Source organism: Jaculus jaculus, chromosome 7, assembly GCF_020740685.1.
Source record: "Jaculus jaculus isolate mJacJac1 chromosome 7, mJacJac1.mat.Y.cur, whole genome shotgun sequence".
In the NCBI taxonomy this organism is placed as follows: Eukaryota; Metazoa; Chordata; class Mammalia; order Rodentia; family Dipodidae; genus Jaculus; species Jaculus jaculus.
In genome coordinates this window covers 43,607,624-43,612,844 of record NC_059108.1, presented here as the reverse complement: position 1 = coordinate 43,612,844, position 5,221 = coordinate 43,607,624, and positions in this window count along the sequence as shown.

Sequence of the window (5,221 nt, the reverse complement as noted above, 5' to 3'; positions counted from 1 at the left end):
GTCATGTGATTATTTGATGGAAATATAGATTGTTTTCACATTCTCTTAGTCAGATCTTTAAAAATATTTTTATTTATGCATCTGCAAAAACAGAAACAGTGAGAATGAGACAGTAGAAGTGTGAGGGAGAGAAAGAGAAAGAGAGAGTGGAACACCAGGGCTTCTTACCATTGCACATAAACTCCAAATGCATGTAACATTTTGTGAAGAATCTACCTTATGAGTATACTGGAGAATTGAACCCAGTCTAGCAGGTTTTGCAAGCAGTGCCTTTAATCACTAAGCCATCTTCCTAGCCTTTAGTCACATATTAAACAGCAAAGCTCTTAACATTTTGTCAGTGGTACTTATATATTTAGAAAGGTATATGAAGAGACTGTAATACCCGTGAATGAAGCTCTGTTCTGACTTTATGTGGGTACTGAGGGTTGAACCCAAGGTCTCCTGCATACTAAGCATGCAGTCTATCAGTGAGCTCCATCCCCTACCAAAAGCAGGGGTTCTTCATTTTGTTGAAAATTAATTTAAGTATTTTCTCATATGCATCACACTTCAGGATAACTTTGAAGAAATCCTTGCCTAACCCAAGTACATGAAGACATTCTCCCATATTCATGTTACAGTTGAGGTTGACACAGTTAGGCCAGTGATCCATTTTTTATAAGTTGTTACATATTGTACATTTGAAAGTTCATTATTTTTGCATAAAAATATTCAACTGTTCCAGAATGTGGGTTGAAAAATATTATCCTTTCTTTACTGAATTTCATTTTGAGACCTTTATTTTTACTTTGAAAGGGCAACTAGACATGATGATATATGGTACTCTATATTATAAAAGTGGTAAAAATGACTTATGAGAATGTGAATTGCTTTAAAATAGGGAAAGAATGAAAAATAATGATGAGATATACTCAAATAGATTGATTTGAGTTACAGCTGAGAATCTCCTAGCTGTTAATTCTAATAGTAAGACAGATATTCCTGGTGTGAAATGTAATAAATTAAATTTCAGAAGACTGCAACTAATTAAATAGACCTGTTATATTCCAGGAGTTCTGTGTTCCAAAAGACTAGAGAGTAAAGGACTCTTCCAGCTCTAGTCAGCAAAGATCAGCAGCATTTAGGGCACTGCATTTATTACACTCAACTTGAGAGATCATTGTACCTTCACTGTTAAGTTTATTAAGAACCATTTCTGAGAAAAGCTCATTGTTCATTTGCATTTTGTCATCTGTATATTGCAAATCAATTGTGATGGCTTAGTAAGAAATAGAGCTTAAACACCAAGAGAGGTAAAGATTGCTTTGATGCTAATTAGCGTTTCCAGAATGAAAACTGATCCATGTGGGTTCCCATTAGGCTTGGGGTTCATTAATCATTTAGACTTAGTGAGACTCTCCTGAGAGCTGCTGCCAGGAGTTAAATAAATATTATGTACATTTCAGAATGTAAGAATTTCCTTCTACGTTAATCTTGATTCATCTTTCAGGACCATGGGCACAAACAGAACCAAAAGGCATATCTGGAGTCCCAAGATGGTGCCAAGTCAACTCTATTTTGTTCTATGGAGGTTATCTTGGAAACTTTCCCCACCCATGCTTCTCTAGAGATTAGCTATAGCTTCATTTTGTGAAAAAGAATCATACATGACATCGTCTCCACCATGATCATATTCTGAAAGGTCCATGGTCACTAGTCAGTCATTCACAAGAAGTAATTTTAATTAGTTATCTACTCTGTTGCAGTCAGTTTCACATTGCTGGTAGAAATCACCTGACCAAGAGCAGCTGGTGAGAAAAAAAAGAGGTTTATTTTGGCTTACCAGCTCGAGGGGGAAGCTCCAAGATGGCAGGGGGAAACGATGACATGAGCAGAGGGTGGACATCACCCCCGTGCCAACATCAGGTAGACAATAGCAACAGAAGAGTGTGCAAAACACTGGCAAAGGGAAACTGGCAATAACACCCATAAGCCTGCCCCCAACAATACATGGCCTCCTGGAGGTGTTAATTCCCAAATCTCCATCAGCTGGGAAACCTAGCATTCAGAACACCTAAGTTTATGGGGAACAGCTGAATCAAACCACCACATACTCCAAAAATGTAAATGTCCCCAAGAAGGAGATAAAGTTAGGTTCTTCAAGCATTTTAAGATGTTGCTATCTGGCATGGATAGCCACTACTTCCAGAAACCCCACAAAAGTCCATAAAACCCTAAAACACTAAATTTTTTATTAGGAGAAATTACCTGTATTATAATTAAATATTTATCAAGTTGTTAAGAGACATGCTTGCAGGGCATACTTCTACTAGATGTCATTCTTGTGTGAGTGACTTTATTTACATAAGGGCAGTGTAGTGTTAAGTATTTGTGAGGTGGCTGCATGGTACTCAGAATCTGAAGTGATGGCAAAGTAATATTTCACAATGTGCTTGTCTCATGATTTACCTGACATGCTCATCTTCATTCAGTGCCCTTTGTTATTTCCCTATGGCAAATAACTTTTATTGTGTTTATTTCATTCCTGCATCTTGTTGACTAAACAAACGAGCAGTTTCTGAAGCTTAGCAATCACTAAAACTGCTTTAAATACCATCTCTATTTTGCTAAAAGAACAACTAGCTTCAAAAAGTGCCTGGCCCTCTTTCCAGATATCATTTTGGTAAAATAGATTTGTCGAAGGCTTATCTAGGCATTACTCAGAAAACTTACAAACTTTAGGAGTTAGCCTTATTCTTGAAAGTGGACATCAATACCCCCCAGTAAAGGAGACTGCTGGCATGGTGTTTACCGGTCCATGATGTTCTTGGAAGCAAATGACAGAACCTGCCTAGTAAGAAGAGATTGCCTTCAGCACCTTCACTTCTAATGGATAGGAGGGCATCTCTAGTACATGGATGCATTTCTTAAAAGTCAATATAGAGCTCTGTATATAGAATATAGAGGCATAGCTTTGAGTACTCTGTGGATATGAATAGTCACAGCAGAATGAAGGTCAAGATCATGTGGCTATCAGTCTTAAACAGTCCTTTTTCTTCCAGAGCTGGGTATTTATTCAGAGAGAGCCAGACAACCTCGCTTCTTGAGCTTGTACCTCCTTCAGTCCCCTCCCACTGGTCAATTAACTTCACCAGCCCCCATGCACCAAGATATATAAAATTCCTGCTCATACAACCCTCCCTCTTTCCCATTCTTCTGAACCTCCGCTTACTACAGAAGAACCTATTCCCTTTGATTCCTGTTTCTCCTCCAGCTCGCAGATGTGTCCTTCCCACTCACATACACACCTTCTTTCTCTCTCCCTCTCTTCTTCTCTCATGTTTCTCTCTCTCCCTTTCCCCTTTTCTCCTTCCTCTCAGCCTGTGGCATGAGCATCCACAGCTCTGGGCCCCCCTCCTACTCTGTATGTTCTTTCTGTCATGCCAGGGGTCCTTGAGCCTGTTTCCAAGCAAGAGCTCCACCACCAGCATCTTGACACACCAGTCAACATTTCAACTGATTCATACGTTGATCATACACTACAATTTAAGAATGTGTGTATTTTATTGTGTTCAAAATCCTAGAACTAAACTATTAATAACAATTATATTCACTTTAAGGGTCTAGAAATGTTTTCATTAGAATAATCTATGAAGGGTCTCATGAGTAGACTACATGATAAGCTCTCATAGAATATTAAAACTCCCTATGTAAATAAAAAGGAATGCAGCTGTTTCTTCCTACCTGGAGATTAAACAACAGAGATGTGCATATGAATTTAGAGCATGTCATAGACACACAATGGAAAATATCTATGAAAATAAATCAGCTTAGATGTTAATTATTTCTATAAAAAATTCTAGTATTATGATGAAGGAGTCAAGTGGGGATTTGGGAATCTTGCTTGTATTTGTGCCATAATTGGTAGGTTGAAGACAACAATTGGAAAACAATATTTTTATTATTAATGACTAGTCAGTAAATATTAATATTAGCTATTATTAAAATGAGTTATTCTGTCAATATATGAACTTTCTCATTGGATAATATCATGATTGTAAAATAAATAGAGAGCACTACTAATTTTCAGTGAAATAAGTATAAATATCTATAAATTGGTTTGACTTTGGATATGTTTTAAGCTAAGTGCTATGTTTTTGCATATCATTGCCATTAGGCACATGTGGTGTTCTTAAGTTTGAAAATCATGTGAAATATTAGCCAAGAACAAAGTTTATTGTAGCAAAAATTTGACAGATAATTAACCATGAGACATGATGGTACCTACAGCTTTGTACTCACCAAAAGGCCAGGCAAGTTGTAATGAGCAAAGCCATGTGGTGCGAGATGCTCATTCTCAGAAAGCTGCTGGAGCATGGACTTGTATTCTAGCAGCTTCAGTATCAAGTCTTCATTTCCTTAGAAGAATATAATGAAACTGAGGATTCGAGTGTGTGTATACTAGTACTGAAAGGGGCCATACTCCAGTCCCACCTTAATATTGTTCTTGCAAAAGAACAGAAGAAAACCAGTCTGCTGCCTAATTTGTATCACTTAGTTTAAATATTAAACCATAGTGTCCTTTGTCTCAATAATATGCACACCAGTACAATGGCATGATATCGACATAAACAATGTGGAGGGTCACTAGCAATTTAACAAAAGGGATCTTTTGATTTCTGAAGTTAAACTACTACCTTGATCGTCTAGCATAGATATATTTGTGCAGTTGTCTCTGTTTCTCTATGTACCTCTTTCGTTCATTTCCCCAGCATATGCCCACTAGGGTCCAAGTGGTAGCAAATACTTCCTTTCCCACTTTTGGGGAAGTGGGAAGAATCTAGAAATTGGCTCTGTTATCCTCAGAAATTTGAAATGGTTGTCTAGCTGGGCTCCACTTGCTTCCTTACAGTATTGGTTAATTCTTAAAGGTGAGAGTTTTTGTTGACTTCCTTACAGCTTCCAATGCCTCCTTGTTAATTTTCAGGCATTTAATATTTCCCAGATAATACTGTGACACACAGCTGTTAAAATACAAAAGAATTATTCTTTATTTCCCTTTTCCTTTCCCATGAAATATGATGAGAAAGTGAAGCCCCAGGATACCAAATAATGCTCAGCCAAAATGTCATGTGGGGTATATTAACAGCTGGATGTCATATCCACATTCTGCCAACTTCCAGATGCTGAGGCAGAAAATGAAGGAAGTGCTGAGTTTAGAATAAAGTACTTACTCATC